Source organism: Odocoileus virginianus, chromosome 19, assembly GCF_023699985.2.
Source record: "Odocoileus virginianus isolate 20LAN1187 ecotype Illinois chromosome 19, Ovbor_1.2, whole genome shotgun sequence".
In the NCBI taxonomy this organism is placed as follows: domain Eukaryota; kingdom Metazoa; phylum Chordata; class Mammalia; order Artiodactyla; family Cervidae; genus Odocoileus; species Odocoileus virginianus.
The window spans coordinates 25738643-25756700 of NC_069692.1; the positions used below are offsets into that span (position 1 = coordinate 25738643).

An 18058-nucleotide genomic window follows, 5' to 3' on the forward strand; every position below is an offset into this window, starting at 1 on the left:
TATTGTCAATGAAGCAGAAACAGATGTTTTTCTGGAACTCCCTTGCTTTCTCCATGATCCAAAATAGGTTGGCAATTTGATCTCTGGTTCTTCTGCCTCTTTGAAATCCAGCTTGAATGTCTGGAAGTGTTCGGTTCACATACTGCTAAAGCTTAGCTTGAAGGATTTTGAGCATAACCCTGCTAGCATGTGAAATGAGTGCAAATGTACAGTAATCTGAACATTCTTTGACACTGCCTTCTTTGGGAATGAAATGAAAACTGACCTTTTCCAGTCCTGTGGCCACAGCTGAGTTTTCCAAATTTGCTGATATATTGAGTGCAGCACTTTAATGGCATCATCTTTTAGAATTTTAAATAGCTCAGCTGGAATTCCATCACCTCTACTAGCTTTGTTTATAGTAATGCTTCCTAAGGCCCACTTGACCTCACACTCCAGTTGTCTGGCTCTAGCTGAGTGACCACACCATCATGACTATCCCAGTCATTACGACCCTTTTTGTATAGTTCTGTATATTCTTCCCACCTCTGCTTAATTTCCTCTGCTTCTGTTAGGTCTTTACTTATGAGCCTTTATTGTGCGCCTCCTTGCATGAAATGTTCCCTTGATATCTCCAGTTTTCTTAAAGAGATCTCTAGTCTTTCCCGTTATATTGTTTTCCTCTATTTCTTTGAATTGTTCATTTAAGAAAGGCTTCTTTTCCTGCTGTTCTCTGGAACTCTGCATTCAGTTGGAATACCTTTCCCTTTCTCCCTTGCCTTTCTCTTCTCTTCTTTCCACCCTCCCTACAACTGTTTTGCCCTGATTTCAGCAGAATACCCCTGAAGTTCTGATCTCTGGAAAAAGTGAAACAGAGGGAGGCACAAGAAGCACAAGCATATTTGAGGGAAGGAGCATCCTGCTAAAAATAGGGTAATTAAATAAAGGTTTACTAACAGAATGTAAAGACTGACAGTCTTTTTTCCACTGTTGGGATCTCAGAATTCTGGCAGCCAAATAGCATATTGGCAAAGGCTTTTTGTTTTTTTTTTTTGACAAAAGCACAGAAAATTTATTTCCAGCAAACCTGAATTACAAGAAACATTAAAGGAAGTCTTTATTTTTTTAATTTTTTTTCCATTTATTTTTATTAGTTGGAGGCTAATTACTTTACACATTGCAGTGGTTTTTGTCATACATTGAAATGAATTAGCCATGGATTTATATGTATTCCCCATCCCGTCCCCCCTCCCACCTCCCTCTCCACCCGATCCCTCTGGGTCTTTCCAGTGCACCAGGCCCGAGCACTTGTCTCATGCATCCAACCTGGGCTGGTGATCTGTTTCACCCTAGATAATATACATGTTTCGTGCTGTTCTCTTGAAACATCCCACCCTCGCCTTCTCCCACAGAGTCCACATGTCTGTTCTATACATCTGAATCTCTTTTTCTGTTTTGCATATAGGGTTATCGTTACCATCTTTCTAAATTCCATATATATGTGTTAGTATACTGTAATGGTCTTTATCTTTCTGGCTTACTTCGTTCTGTATGGGCTCCAGTTTCATCCATCTCATTAGAACTGATTCAAATGAATTCTTTTTAATGGCTGAGTAATATTCCATGGTGTATATGTACCACAGCTTCCTCATCCATTCATCTGCTGATGGGCATCTAGGTTGCTTCCATGTCCTGGCTATTATAAACAGTGCTGCGATGAACACTGGGGTGCACGTGTCTCTTTCAGGTCTGGTTTCCTTGGTGTGTATGCCCAGAAGTGGGATTGCTGGGTCATATGGCAGTTCTATTTCCAGCTTTTTAAGAAATCTCCACACTGTTTTCCATAGTGGCTGTACTAGTTTGCATTCCCACCAACAGTGTAAGAGGGTTCCCTTTTCTTCACACCCTCTCCAGCATTTATTGCTTGTAGACTTTTGGATAGCAGCCATCCTGACTGGCGTATAATGGTAACTCATTGTGGTTTTGATTTGCATTTCTCTGATAATAAGTGATGTTGAGCATCTTTTTATGTGTTTTTTAGTCATCTGTATGTCTTCCTTGGAGAAATGTCTGTTTAGTTCTTTGGCCCATTTTTTGATTGGGTCATTTATTTTTCTGGAGTTGAGCTGGAGGAGTTGCTTGTATATTTTTGAGATTAATCCTTTGTCTGTTGCTTCGTTTGCTATTATTTTCTCCCAATCTGAGGGCTGTCTTTTCACCTTGCTTATAGTTTCCTTTGTTGTGCAAAAGCTTTTAAGTTTCATTAGGTCCCATTTGTTTATTTTTGCTTTTGTTTCTAAAATTCTGGGATGTGGGTCATAGAGGATCCTGCTGTGATTTATGTCGGAGAGTGTTTTGCCTATGTTCTCCTCTAGGAGTTTTATAGTTTCTGGTCTTACATTTAGATCTTTAATCCATTTTGAGTTTATTTTTGTGTATGGTGTTAGAAAGTGTTCTAGTTTCATTCTTTTACAGGTGGTTGACCAGTTTTCCCAGCACCACTTGTTAAAGAGGTTGTCTTTTTTCCATTGTGTATCCTTGCCTCCTTTGTCGAAGATAAGGTGACCATAGGTTCGTGGATTTATCTCTGGGCTTTCTATTCTGTTCCATTGATCTATATTTCTGTCTTTGTGCCAGTAACATACTGTCTTGATGACTGTGGCTTTGTAGTATAGTCGGAAGTCAGGCAGGTTGATTCCTCCAGTTCCATTCTTCTTTCTCGAGGTTTTTTGTTTTTCCATACAAATTGTGAAATTATTTGTTCTAGTTCTGTGAAAAATACCTTTGGTAGTTTGATAGGGATTGCATTGAATCTATAGATTGCTTTGGGTAGTATAGCCATTTTGACAATATTGATTCTTCCAATCCATGAACACGGTATGTTTCTCCATCTGTTTGTGTCCTCTTTGATTTCTTTCATCAGTGTTTTATAGTTTTCTATGTATAGGTCTTTTGTTTCTTTAGGTAGATATACTCCTAAGTATTTTATTCTTTTTGTTGCAATGGTGAATGGTATTGTTTCCTTAATTTCTCTTTCTGTTTCCTCATTGTTAGTGTATAGGAATGCAAGAGATTTCTGTGTGTTAATTTTATATCCTGCAACTTGACTGTATTCGTTGATTACCTCTAGTAATTTTCTGGTAGAGTCTTTAGGGTTTTCTATGTAGAGGATCATGTCATCTGCGAACAGAGAGAGTTTCACTTCTTCTTTTCCTATCTGGATTCCTTTTACTTCTTTTTCTGCCCTGATTGCTGTGGTCAACACTTCCAAAACTATGTTGAATAGCAGTGGTGAGAGTGGGCACCCTTGTCTTGTTCCTGATTTCAGGGGAAATGCTTTCAATTTTTCACCATTGAGGGTGATGCTTGCTGTGGGTTTGTCATATATAGCTTTTATTATGTTGAGGTATGTTCCTTCTATTCCTGCTTTCTAGAGAGTTTTAATCATAAATGGATGTTGAATTTTGTCAAAGGCATTTTCTGCATCTATTGAGATAATCATACGGTTTTTATCTTTCAATTTGTTAATGTGGTGTATTACATTGATTGATTTGCGGATATTAAAGAATCCTTGCATTCCTGGGATAAAGCCCACTTGGTCATGGTGTATGATTTTTTTAATATGCTGTTGGATTCTGTTTGCTAGAATTTTGTTAAGGATTTTTGCATCTATGTTCATCAGTGATATTGGCCTGTAGCTTTCTTTTTTTGTGGCATCTTTGTCTGGTTTTGGAATTAGGGTGATGGTGGCCTCATAGAATGAGTTTGGGAGTTTACCTTCTTCTGCAATTTTCTGGAAGAGTTTGAGTAAGATAGGTGTTAGCTCTTCTCTAAATTTTTGGAAGAATTCAGCTGTGAAGCCATCTGGTCCTGGGCTTTTGTTTGCTGGAAGATTTCTGATCACAGTTTCGATTTCCTTGCTTGTGATGGGTTTGTTAAGATCTTCTATTTCTTCCTGGTTCAGTTTTGGAAAGTTATACTTTTCTAAGAACTTGTCCATTTCTTCCAAGTTGTCCATTTTATTGGCATAGAGCTGCTGGTAGTAGTCTCTTATGATCCTTTGTATTTCACTGTAGTCTGTTGTGATCTCTCCATTTTCGTTTCTAATTTTGTTAATTTGGTTCTTCTCCCTTTGTTTCTTAATGAGTCTTGCTAATGGTTTGTCAATTTTGTTTATTTTTTCAAAAAACCAGCTTTTAGCTTTGTTGATTTTTGCTATGGTCTCTTTAGTTTCTTTTGCATTTATTTCTGCCCTAATTTTTAAGATTTCTTTCCTTTTACTAACCCTGGGGTTCTTCATTTCTTCCTTCTCTAGTTGCTTTAGGTGTAGAGTTAGGTTATTTATTTGACTTTTTTCTTGTTTCTTGAGGTAGGCCTGTAATGCTATGAATCTTCCCCTTAGCACTGCTTTTACAGTGTCCCATAGGTTTTGGGTTGTTGTGTTTTCATTTTCATTCATTTCTATGCATATTTTGATTTCTTTTTTGATTTCTTCTGTGATTTGTTGGTTATTCAGAAGCGTGTTGTTTAGCCTCCATATGTTTGAATTTTTAATAATTTTTTTCCTGTAATTGAGATCTAATCTTACTGCATTGTGGTCAGAAAAGATGACTGGAATGATTTCAATTTTTTTGAATTTACCAAGACTAGATTTATGGCCCAGGATGTGATCTATTCTGGAGAAGGTTCCATGTGCACTTGAGAAAAAGGTGAAGTTGATTGTTTTGGGGTGAAACGTCCTATGTCAATTAGGTCTAGCTGGTCCATTGTGTTCTTTAAAGTTTGTGTTTCCTTGTTCATTTTCTGTTTAGTGGATCTATCCATAGTTGTGAGTGGGGTATTAAAGTCTCCTACTATTATTGTGTTACTATTAATTTCCTCTTTCATACTCGTTAGCGTTTGCCTTACATATTGCGGTGCTTCTATGTTGGGTGCATATATATTTATAACTGTTATATCTTCTTCTTGGATTGATCCTTTGATCATTATGTAGTGTCCATCTTTGTCTTTTTTCACAGCCTTTATTTGAAAGTCTATTTTATCTGATATGAGTATTGCGACTCCTGCTTTCTTTTGGTCTCCATTTGCGTGGAATATTTTTTTCCAGCCCTTCACTTTTAGTCTGTATGTGTCCCTTGTTTTGAGGTGGGTCTCTTGTAGACAGCATATATAGGGGTCTTGCTTTTGTATCCATTCAGCCAGCCTTGGCAAAGGCTTTTTGAATAGTACGATCTGCCCAAGAGAAGAGATCTAAAATATTTATGTTTTTGGTTCTTTGTTTTGGGTAACCATTTGCACATTATGTGTAGTAGCATTCCTGGTCTCTACACAATAGATACCAGCAGAATTTCTACCACTGTTGTGACAACCAAAAATGTCTCTAGACATTGCCAATTTCCCCAGTAGAGGAGCATAAACTGCCCTGAGTTGAAAACCACTGGAGCTGTGATGACTGAGTGGTTAAGACGTTAGACTCAAAATCCAGTGGGGTCTCCCCATGCAGGTTCAAATCCTGCTCACAGCCTCTCTGTTCATATAGCGATAGCCACAGTTACATAGCCCTATCCATGAACTTTCATTTAGCTTTGTAGTGCCTTTCTCTTACATATAAGCAGAGAGAGCCAGAGTTCACCAGAAATCCAATGAAAAATGAAGAAACTAGCATCTTAGGGGAAACAGGCTACGAGAAAGAAGAAAACTTTAAAAAGAGCATAAAGGATCTACAAAAAAAGAACTACTGGAAATTAAAAATGTAGTAGCATAAATTAAAAACTTAGTAGAAGCACTGGAGAACAAAGTTAATGAAATCTCTGGAAATAGGATAAAAAGACACAGAAATTTAAAAATAGGAGAGGACACAGAAGATAAGAAAATTTAAGTAAAAGCCTAAGGGGATTATATAAGGAAGCAGCTTAAGTTGGTATAACAGAGAGACTCCAAAATTTAGTGGCTTAAATTTATTTCTCTGTAACCTAGGGTAGGTAGATGGCTCTGCTTTATGACCAGCTGGCTCTGTCATACTAAACATGTTGCATCCATATCCATCCCTGTATCCAGGGCTGCTGTTTCAGTTGTTAACATTCTCTAACTAGCAGGAAGGAGGTCAATGAAAGTCACAAATTAAAAATATAACTCGTAATGTATCACTTTTGTTCACATCTAGTTATGAGACAGGCTGGGGGAATGTAGTTCTGCCTCTGTGGTCAAAACTCAGGAGAGAGTTATTAAAAGGAAGAAGAAAATGGATATTGAAGGAAGCTGAGCAATTTCCATGGTAAGGTCTAACATCCAAACAAAAGGACATCCAAAGAGAACCAAAGAAAAGAGCAGGGAGGAAATCAGCAAATAAATATGTATTAAAGTGACCAGGTATTGCTGGGATAACAAACAATCCTTAAATCTTAGTAGCTTATAAAAACAAAGGTTTATTTCTTGTTTAAGTTGCATGTCCATCACAAGTCAGTCAGCTAGGGTTTCTGTTCCATGCTTTCTTACTTAGACCAACAGAATTTTCCATCATTTAGGAAAGTGTTAGTCATTGTGATGGCAGGTGGGTGGGGCCCCTGGTGAATCATATACTCATCTCTAAAGCTTCCACTTGTTATTCTTGCTGTCACTTTACTGGCTAAATTAAGTCAAATAGCTAACCTAACTTCAAGTCAGGGCAAACTTCAAGGGCACAGCAAAGTTCAATTTTATGTGCACAGGGGAAAAACTGAAAATATTTAGTGAATGATATTAATGACTACCACAGCTCACGTAAATAATTGGTTGACTCTCCTTGCAGGCAAAAAACACTCATTACCCCCACAAGGGAAACAACTCAAGAGGCCCATCTTGTCACTGTATAAAGCTCAAAGTCTAGACTCTTTGTTTGAGTCTAGACTCATTTCTTTGGGTGATAATGTGGTAGTCTCTAAAGCAGGTGTAAATGTGGCTCTTCTGTGTCCAGGGATGTATGAACTAAAAAGCTAACTTATCTTCCTTCATCTACCAATACATGGTGGTGAAACAGGTTAAGTATAAATTTAGAAAGAGGAAGGATGGAGACACAGACAGTAGGCCACTGCAAAAAATGTAATAAAATGGTAGTTTCCAAACTATTTTTTCCCCCTATAGAACATTTTTAAAAATGTTATGTGGAACTCAGATGTATAAAGTAGATCAAAGTAAATTGCTCTGCTTGGAGATTGGAATGCTGCCTGACCTCCACTTACCCTCAACCTAGGGCTACTCTTGCGGAAGCATCATGAAACCTTTGAGGTCATGAAATATAGTGGAAATGAAGTCATCAAAGGATAGCCAGGATTTTTTAGGGCAAAGAGGAAGAGAAAGTATCAAGGGAAAGGGAGATTATGGACAATAGACTGCAACTTTCAAATAACCCAGTGGAATGATCTGGGAAGGTGCGAAGCCTTGGGAAACTGGGTCAGGTGAGGGGATGTATAAGGTGGTATGTTCTCTCCTTTCATCATACTGGCTTAAGCAATGTTCCAGCATAAACCCAACCTTTATGCTGCTCTATGCTTTCACCTGAACAGCTGACCATTGCTGAAGAGAACATATAATTAGGCCAACTGGTCAGACCTTAAAATTGTGTCCACACATCTCAAATTGGCATTCAATATTGTCTGGTAATTTTGTTACACTTACTTAATATGTTCACATTCTCACTATCTAAGCAATTATTTAACCTTGTTTTTAAGCCTTGAGCTTCTGATACTCCACCCTCTGCAAACAAAATCATCTTTCAATAAATATTTATTGAACATCTATTAATTGTCAAGCATTCTTCTAAGTACTAGAGATAGAGCAGTGGAACAACAAAAATTCAGTGGATCAGGGAGCCCACCCAAGTGCTTTATTGTCAGAGAACATTTAACAGGAGGATCCCTGTGTAATGTTTTCTGTCTCTCATAAATCCTGTTCTTTATCAGTTCCTGGTAACATGAACGAGTAGAACGGCACGCTGCTTCCAGGACTGAAGTCATAGGATGAGACACATGCATGGATTTTCTTCAGTAAACATTCTCCTTATGACAAAACTGCTTAGTCACGACCCTCTTTCTTGAGATATGGATTGTCTTCTGACCTTATGACCATTGTTAATTCCTTGTTCCCTTGATAATGGTTTCTGTACATTTGGTTTTCTGATCTTTATCATTGTCGAAAGAAATTCCTTGTACAACAGCCTATATATACTCACAGAAAGATCATTAAAGCACCCTTGCTCCACCAGAGACTTGGGTCCCCGTGTCTTTCTTTCTCTCTCTCTCTCTCTTTCCCTCTGGCTAATTCTCTGGAGTGTGGAAACCTGCCAAGCTCACTCTCCCGCCAGGGCTTTCAAGACCTCTTCGAGAGGGCGTCCTGTGCCTCCGTGAGCTGTACAAGCCCTGTCCTAGGACTTTATTGGTTCTCTGCATAACCCAAGGAATATTAGCTTCTTTCTCTTTCACTTCCTTATCATCGACTCCGGACCACCAGGTTCTAGTCCATTAAAGGACCCCAACACTCTATGATGACTTAGTGGGGTGGGATGGGGGGTGGGAGGGAGGCTCAAGAGGGAGAAAATACACACACACACATATTTATGGCTTCCCAGGTGGCTCAGTGGGTAAAGAATCTACCTGCAGTACAGGAGACACAGGAGATGCAGGTTCAACTCCTGGGTCAGGAAGATCCCCTGAAGGAGGGCATGGCAACCCACTCAAGTATTCTTGCCTGGATAATCCCATGGACAGAGGAGCTTTGCAGGCTATAGCTCATAGTAGGTACAGTTGTGCTACAGCTCAGCACATGGCTGATTTGCATTGTTGTAGTGTTGTGGTTGTAATCTGGTCCCATCACTTCATGAGAAATAGATGGGGAGACAGTGGAAACAATGTCAGACTTTATTTTTCTGGGCTCCAAGATCACTGCAGATGGTGACTGCAGCCATGAAATTAAAAGACGCATACTCCTTGGAAGGAAAGTTATGACCAACCTAAATAGCATATTAAAAAGCAGAGACATTACTTTGCCAACAAAGGTCCGTCTGGTCAAGGCTATGGTTTTTCCAGTGGTCATGTATGGATGTGAGAGCTGGACTGTGAAGAAAGCTGAGCACTGAAAAATTGATGGTTTTGAACTGTGGTGTTGGAGAAGACTCTTGAGAGTCCCTTGGACTGCAAGGAGATCCAACCAGTCCATCCTAAAGATCAGTCCTGGGTGTTCATTGGTAGGACTGATGCTGAAGCTGAAACTCCAATACTTTGGCCACCTCATGCAAAGAGTTGACTCATTGGAAAAGACCCTGATGCTGGGAGGGATTGGGGACAGGAGGAGAAGGGGACGACAGAGGATGAGATGGCTGGATGGCATCACCGGCTCGATGGACATGGCTTTGAGTAAACTCTGGGAGTTGGTGATGGACAGGGAGGCCTGGTGTGCTGCGATTCATGGGGCTGCAAAGAGACAGACAAGACTGAGCGACTGAACTGAACTGAACAGCAGAAAGCAACCCAATTTTGTAAAGTAATTATTCTCCAATTTTAAAAATTCCAATGAAAGGAGATAGGAAATAAATATATAGGATTTTGTATAGTATTAAGTGCTATGGAGAAGAATAAAGACAGTTGGAGAAAGAGCATGCTATTGGGAGTGGCAGATCATGTAGATTTTTCTGGGACACAGTAAAGACTTTGCCTTTAACTCTGAGTGAGATGTGTAGCCACTGGTGGGATCAAAGTATAAAGGATGACATAACCCAACATAAACTTTGAAAGGATCACTTTGCCTGTTATGGTGAGAGGAGACCAAAGGGAAGAAAGAGTGTTAGCAGGGAAACTGGTTATTTGAATACCTTCTTGGTTTATATCTTTAGTTCCCCAACCCCCCACCTCCTCCCATTCCACATGTTTTGAAGGAAAGAACTGTCAAAATACAATTTTCAAAAACAGAAAAACATCACTCTCATGAAAATGTAGAATAATGTGTCAAACCTTTATTAGCTCATTAATGTTTCTTAAAATGAATAAAGGCAATAATGAAAAGAAGGAATATTAGAATTAGGTTGCCAGGTTAGATGCACAAAGTGCTAATGTCCCTCAGGGTAATCAGATCATGATCTTTGGGATTATCTTTTCTAGCAGAGAGAAATCTACACATTAATGTGTAACTTAACAGTGTCTGAGCTTTAATTAAAGAGTCAAAGACAGGTTCATTCTCCTAGACTTGAAAATTAACTAATCCTTGCTTGGGCTTGTTGAACAATGCCCCAGCATACTGACTATTTTGCTTTGCTTCCAAATTTTGGGTAAATTTTCTTTAAAAATTTCCATGAAAACAATTTTTTGAAATGTCTCATAGTTTTGATTCACATTTTTAACTTACTAGAGGAATCTGGAATGGTGCAAAGGTCAATTTCTCTTCTTCTCTGGGTTTCTTGCCTTTTTTATTTGATCTCTGTCCTTTGCCATTGCACTAATATAGGTGAAAGATGCTAAGGACCTATATTTAGGGCATAGCATTGCTTCAGTCTTTAAGTTTACACTCAGAACCAAGACCTTTTCTTGACATTATTCTGATATTCAAGGGCTACTATGTATATAATCTATGAAAATAATCTTCTTCAACAATCATTAATTAATCAGTGTCTCAATCTCTGATTGACTTATTTTATTTCCAGGGACTCAACTACCACAATGATTCCCAATTCTAAATCTCTAACCCTGGTCACTGTACTACACACCAGATCTGTAATTTAAAATGCTCCCCGAGGATCTCTAAGGGCTTCCCCAAAGGCTCAGTGGGTAAAGAATCCACCTGTAATGCAGGAGACACAAGAGATAAAGGTTCAATATCTGGGTCAGGAGGATTTCCCGGAGAAGGAAATGGCAACCCAATCCAGTATTCTTGCCTAAAAATCCCATGGACTGAGGAGCCTGACAGGCCACAGTCCAAAGGGTTACAAAGAGTCAGACACAACTAAGTGGCTAAGCAGGCACACACACACACACTGAGTATCTCTATCAGAAGCATCCTGAGCTGGCAATCCCAGCTGATTTCTTTGTTTCTATTCCAGTCCAAATGTATTCCATTCCTCCAGTATTTCTATTCCATCCCATCTACGGTACCACCATTTGCCCAATTAACTAAATTTGTAACCTTAGAGTCATCACTGTTTCACATGCCATATCTATCTACATAACCATCAATTCTTGTTCTTCTCTATCATATCTATTTAATCTAACCCCTCTTCTTTTCCACTTCCACCTCAACCTCCTTTAGGTCTTTACTGTAGTTACTTTAATTATGCTTTAGTCTTGGTACTGCAAAAAAAAAAAAAAAAAAGAAATCCACTGCTATGAGTGTTCTTTTCATAAAATGCCTATATGATTGTCCTGATTAAATCTTTTAAAGGTTCCCCCATTGCCTACAAGGATAAAACTTGAGCTTTTTAGCAAGTAAGCAGATTGCTTTTAGCACTAGCCTCATAATCTTCATCAGTAACCCTAATAAACATGAGTTCTAAGTAAAAATAGTGTGCTTGCCATGCAAATGCAACTTTAAGACAAGTTGTCCAATTTTTCCTTCTGTCTAGATGGCTGCCACTCACTCCTTCAACAGAGACATTCTAGAGCTGCCACTGGGTGAATTCCTACTCATTCTAAAAAGCCCCACTCAAAAACTGCCTCCTCTTTGAAAAGGTTTCTGACTCTTCTCCAGATCCCTAGGCCCAGTTAGTTGAGTATTTAATGCTCCTAAAACATCTCCACATTACCTCCTTTAATATTTAACTTTACTATACACAATTTGGTTTTATGTTCTATTTTTTGAGAGCACAGTGGTGTTCTAGTGATCTTTGTTTATTCTAGCACCTACCACAATAAACATTTTTTGTTTTGCTTTATTGTCTGTGTCACATATTCTAAGATATGTGAGATAAAAAGCAAAATTAATGTAATTCTTAAACTTGTAGGAAGGAATCTCATTTGCAATTATTTTTAAATTTTTTTAAAAAAAATTCTTTATTTAAATCAGCAAACTCAGAGTCTTCAGCCTATGGTGAGCAGCCTTCCCTCCAAGGCTCCCTCACCCCCACCTGTTAGCCACAGAAAGGAATGGAAAATGAGAAGCCTGGGGGCCTCTGCCAGGGCAGGCTGCCTCCTAAGTGTGGTGAGTGCAGTCCAGTTGGGGCTGGGGTGGCGGCTGCCACAGGCCCCTCCCTATAAATTAATTCCCTGCAGCCACAGCTGTGGGCAAGGCATACATATTGGGGGAGAAGGCCATCAGGCAGCATCCTTGATTCCCAGCTAAGGAATGGATCACGGCACAGGGCTCAGAGTGAAGAGGCCAGAGGAAAGAGAAGAGGTATGGTGTGGAGAGGGGGTGAGGCCCCCCCCCCCCCAATTTTGGTCCCGGGGAAAAGAGGCCAGTTGGTCCAGTTTTGTGGGTTTGGAGAAGGGAATGTATTAGTAAGCACAAGGGGGAGGCCATCGGGCACCCCTGGAGGAGACAAGCCAGGCCCCCACCCTGGCAGAAGGGAGCACGAGAGCTCCCAGGGGCTCTCAGGAAATGTCAATGCTAAAAAACAAACAAACAAACATATATTAACCATTCACGGAGGGCAGGGGCAGGGCTGCAGAGCAGATCAAAGGATCTGGCATGGCATCGCATAGCTGGTCATGCCTGCCTGAGAACCCCCACGGATGGTCCCCATCTGTATGCCAATCACATTCTTGCCCTCCTGCAGTTGGTTGTCCGAGAAGTACCGAGGGTTCTCCTTGGATTTCTTGGGAAACCAGTTAGGATCCCCAGAGAAGAGCCCACTGTCCTGGGCTACAGCCAGCCCAGGTTCATCAGCGTCTGCTGCACACAGGCCACGTTCTTTCCTTCCCAGAGGTCCACAGCTTGGAAGATGTCAGTGGTGTTGATGCCGTAGTGCTCGGCTACTTGCAGGAACTGGGAGATCTGCTCCATCTGCTTGAAGGCCATGGTGGAGGCCTGGATCTTCTTCACTGGGGCCTGCCCCTCAGGGTACAGCCCACTAATGAGCTCACACAGCACCGTGCCATCCTTGAGCCAGTTCTGGAAGTTCTCGCGCCCATGCTGGGGCCAGCCCACATGCTTGCGGCACTGGGTGGTGATCCACTGGATCAGAATTTGCTCCAGGTCCGCATCGTATTGTTTCTCAGTCTTCTGCTGTACCTCCCGGCTCAGGCAGTAGGCAGGTCCCCTGTTGGCCATTCTGAAGGGTGGCGGCAGTGGCTGTGGGGGAGGTTCATGTGGGTCGGAGAGTTGCACACTCGAGGCAGGGGCCACAGCATGAGTCTGAATTTGTTTTTTAAAAAATATTTATTTTTGGCTGTGCTGGGTCTTAGTTGTGGTGCACTGGCTCTTTGTTGTGGCATGTGAACTTCTCTCTAGTTGTGGCACTTGGGCTCAGTAGTTGTGGCACATGGGCTTACTTACCTTGTGGCATGTGAGATCTTAGTTCCTCCACCAGGGGCTGAACCCACATCCCCTGCATTGGAAAGTGGATTTTTGACCACTGGACGACGAGGTAAGTCCCTTGGGTTTATTTCAAATCTATGGTTATTAATCTTTTGGATCAAAGACCCCTATTTAAAAAAAACTATGATGAAAGTTGTAACATTCTACTCAGAAAGATATACACACATGGCAGAATTCACAAATGTCCTGAACCCACTGATACCTGACAAATTAAGAAACTATCTTTTCATTTTTATTAATTTTTTGAGTAAGAATATTTATATGGAACAAAAATTTAAAAGTAATAAACTTTACGATGAATAGCCTGTTCTAGCCCTCTTCCCATAATGTTCAATTCAATTCCTGTTCTCTCAAAGTAACCACATTTTGTGTATTTTTCTGGAGACAGTCTCTGTATATGAACACATGAGCGTTAAAAATTCTTTTTTCTGACATTTTTTTCCATTTATATTGGCAATTACTCCACATTAGGTACCTAAGGTTTCAAATGCACAGAATTCTATTGCATTGCTGTACCCTAATTTTTTTACAATGTACTTTTAGATTCTGAAACAATTTCAAGCTTACAAAAAAGTTGGAAGCACTGTACAAATCATTTCTTTCCAGAACCAACTGAAAGTAAGTTGCTGAATCAAAATGACAATGAGATATCACCTCACACCAGTCAGAATGGCTATCATAAAAAAATCTACAAATGCTGGAAAGGGTGTAGAGAAAAGAGAACCCTCCTACACTGTTGATGGGAATTTAAACTGGTGCAGCCATTATGAAAAACAGTCTGGAAGTTCCTTATAAAAACTAAAAACAGAGATACTATATGATCCAGCAAGCTCACTCCTGGGTATACATCTGGAAAAGATGAAAAACTCTAATTTGAAAAGGTACACGCATCCTAATGTTCATAGCAGTACTATTTACAATAGCGACTACTTACAATAGCCAAAGACATGGAAGCAACCTAAGTGTCCACTGAGAGATGAATGGCTATAGAAGATGTATACAATGGAATTCTACTTAGCCATAAAAAGAATGAAATATTGTCATTTGCAGCAATATGGATAGGCCTAGACAACATCATGCTAAGTGAAGTAAGTCAGAGAGAGAAAGACAAATATTATATGGTATAACTTATATGTGAAATCTAAAAAATAATACAAATGAGTGTATATACAAAGCATAAACAGACTCACAGGCATAGAAAACAAACTATGGTTACCAATGGGGAAAGGGAGGGGGAGAAGGATAAATCAGAAGTATGGAATTAACAGATACACACTACTGTATATACAACAGATAAGCAACAAGGATTTACTGTATAACACAGGAACAATATTTAATATCTTATAATAACCTATAATGGAAAATAATCTGAAAATATAAATATATGACTGAATCACTTTGCTGTATACTTGAAACTAACACAGTATTTTAAATCAGCTATAACCTCAAAAAAAAAAAGTAAGTTGCTGACTTGATGTTCTATCACCCCTGAATGCTTTTCTGTGTATTTTATACAAATACAAACATTTTCTTGCATAATCACAATACAACTCTCAAAATCAGGAAATTAACATTGTACATTACTACCATCTAATTTTCAGATCGAATTCATATTTCACTAGTTGTCCAGATAATGTCTTTTATGTCAGGTGCAATTCCTCAATCTTTTCTTGACTCATAACACTATAGATTACAGGCTAGATATTTTGCAGAATGGACCTTAACTTGATTCATATGATATTTTCTCATGATTAGAATAAGTTTATGCATCTTTGGTAGGAGTATAATAGAACTGGTGCTATGTTCTGCTGACTGCATTCTATCAGGTGGCATTACAGTTTCTATTTGTTCCATCATGATGATGTTCATGTTGATCATTTGATCAATGTGGAATCTGACAGACTTCTCCACTGTAAAGTTACTCATATTTTCCCATTTATAATCAATATGTGTTTTTCAGCAGGTGATTTTGAAAATATATATTTTAATCCCCATGAAACATTCACCTTATTCATTTATTTAAATATATCACTAGAGGCTCATGGTTTCCTGCTTTATTCAATGGTTTATGACCCATTAACCATCATTATTTTGATCCTCAAATTGTCCCAGATATGGCCAGTGGGAAGCCTAGTTAAGCTGGTTTCCACGTGTTCTTTTTTAAAAAAATATTTATTTGGCTGCGTTGGGTCTTAGTTGTGGAACGTGGGGTCTTTGTTTTCATACATGGACTCTCTCTAGTTGTAGCATGCAGGCTTAGTTGCCCTATGGCATGTGGGATCTTAGTTCCCTGACCACGGATGGAAATCACGTCTCCTGTATTGCAAGTCAGATTCTTAGCTACTGAACCACCAGGAAAGTCCTCTGTGTATTCTTGACAGGTTCCCATCATTCTTCCAGCACTTCCTTACTTTCTAATACAAAAAGATGATCCAGGCTAAACTTATGCTTTTCCTGCCCCAATGGTAGAATCAGCTATTTCTGTAAGAATTCTTGATTCCTTTTAGTAGAGAATGACATTTAGAAGCCACAATCTCTTTCTATATCTCTATGAATTGCAGCCACTGATATTGCTAATTCTATTCCAACACTGGAGAAGGAAATGGCAACCCATTCCAGTATTCTTGCTTGGAGAATCCCAAGGGCAGTGGAACCTGGTGGGTTATAGTTCATGGGATTGCAAAGAGACACGACTAAGCTACTGACCCATTCCAACACTACAGAGTTCATTCTCCCTTCCTACTTGTTTTCTCCCTTTTCCTATTTGTAACTCCCTTCTTGGACAATAAGAAACCAGACTCCTGTTATCCCTAATATATTTCCCTATTTGATCGATCCTTCTGAAGGTAAGCAAACTCCTGGTGACTGCTGTACCTTCCCTTACATGGAAACCTTTCTTACCCAACTCAGGATCCAATACCCTGCATCAAGATTCCCCCACCCTCACCATGTCTTCCTCTTCTTACCTGTGCTCCAATATCCCTTTCTGGATTTCTGACATCCTCACCCCACAAACCACAGATGTGTACTTTACTCTTCTTGATCTAATGGCTTTAGGATGGTATTGTTCCAGGAACAGAAGTTTGAAATTGAATGGTTTGTCCAGGATTCTCCAAGTGTTTGCACTGAATGCAGGTTTGTGCTGCATTCCCAGGAACCCCTTCAGCCCTAAGGAAGCCTGGATATTAGCCACCCCAGGAAAATAAACTGTCTTAATCTTCTCAAAGGTCATCATATAACTTTTAGGTCTTTCTATATATTAGAATTACCACTCAAGAGCTCTTTAGGAACCATTGTGAGTAAATTATTAAACCTCCATGGAAGGAAATATAGCGCAATCAACAATATTGTAAATGCACATACTCTCTGGCCCAGCAAGTCTACTGCTAGAAATTTATCTTAAATGTATACCAACCTTGTATAGATATGATTACCTGCAATATTGTTTTTAATAGTAAAAGGATAAATTAAAGGGGCATTTAAAAAAATTATAGACCCTTTCCCATTAGGAACACAAAACAATAATCAGATTTGGCTAAAAAGTTTAACAACTCTCAGAAACAGAAATTAGCACCATAAAATGAAGCAGCTCTGCAATTCACAACGCAAAAACAAAAGCAGGATGACACAAAACAGCCAGGAAATAATTTTTCTACCACATTTGTTAGATACTTGTCAGAAAACCATTTCCCAGGTCATTAGCTAAATTCTTTACACAGCCCAGTAGTGGTATCATGACACTTTTCAGAGTGTCCCCAAAGATTGCCTCGGGCTTGCCAGAAACTGGAGAGGAACTTGAGCGGTTTGGTCAGGATTTTCCAGCTTTTTGCACTGGATACAGTTTTGTGCTGCACCCCAAGGACCCCTTCAGTCGCCAGGAAACATGAACAGTAGCCACCCCAGGACCAGGTTACACGGTGAGAAAACGTAGACGGGCGCTGTCCAACATGGCACCGCTCAGCAGACAGGGCTTTCACATTCAAATTCAGTACGGTTAAAAACTCAGTTCCCAGGTCGCGGTCGCTACATTACGAGCGCTCAACAGTCACAAGCACGCTAGTGGCTACCCTATTAGCGCAGATGTAGAATCTTTCCATCACCTCGGGAAGTCTATCGGACAGCGCTGACACAGTTTAGAGTTAAAAACAAGAACAAGCTTGTAAGCCACTAGGCTCCACAACCAAAAACAACCAAAAGACGTTATTACTCTTTCCAAATATTTTGAGGGGAAAAATTATGCTAAGAAACACCAAACAAAAAGAAATCTGCAAAGGCACCTGCCAACAGGCTCCCTCAGCAACTCACTCGTTAATTCCCACGGCGGAGGCCGTCCGTCTTTCTGTGGTACATAACTCCTCAGACTTGTAGAACTCAGCAAACTCCCAAGGCGGTGGGCAACTGAGGGCAAAACTCCTAAGATTTAACTGTTCAAAGCGGCCGACGCCTGTATTCACAGCGCGGGCGAGCCTCGGGTCGGTGTTCCACAGCTGGACGCGGCCCGGGTCTCGCGCGACCCTCAGTCAGGCGCTTGTCACCAGCTGGGAGCGCGCGACCCTCAGTCAGGCGCTTGTCACCAGCTGGGAGC

The 18058-nt window shown here is 40.0% G+C and overlaps 1 non-coding gene and 1 pseudogene across 1 annotated transcript; one reads left to right on the top strand and one right to left on the bottom strand.

The window, feature by feature from the left end:
• Positions 1-2929: 2929 nt before the first annotated feature.
• On the bottom strand, positions 2930-17768 carry LOC139029697 (transgelin-2 pseudogene; annotated as a pseudogene).
• On the top strand, positions 5422-5503 carry TRNAL-CAA (transfer RNA leucine (anticodon CAA)). The gene has a single exon. It is a non-coding gene; the product is annotated as a tRNA-Leu (tRNA).
• Positions 17769-18058: the final 290 nt, after the last annotated feature.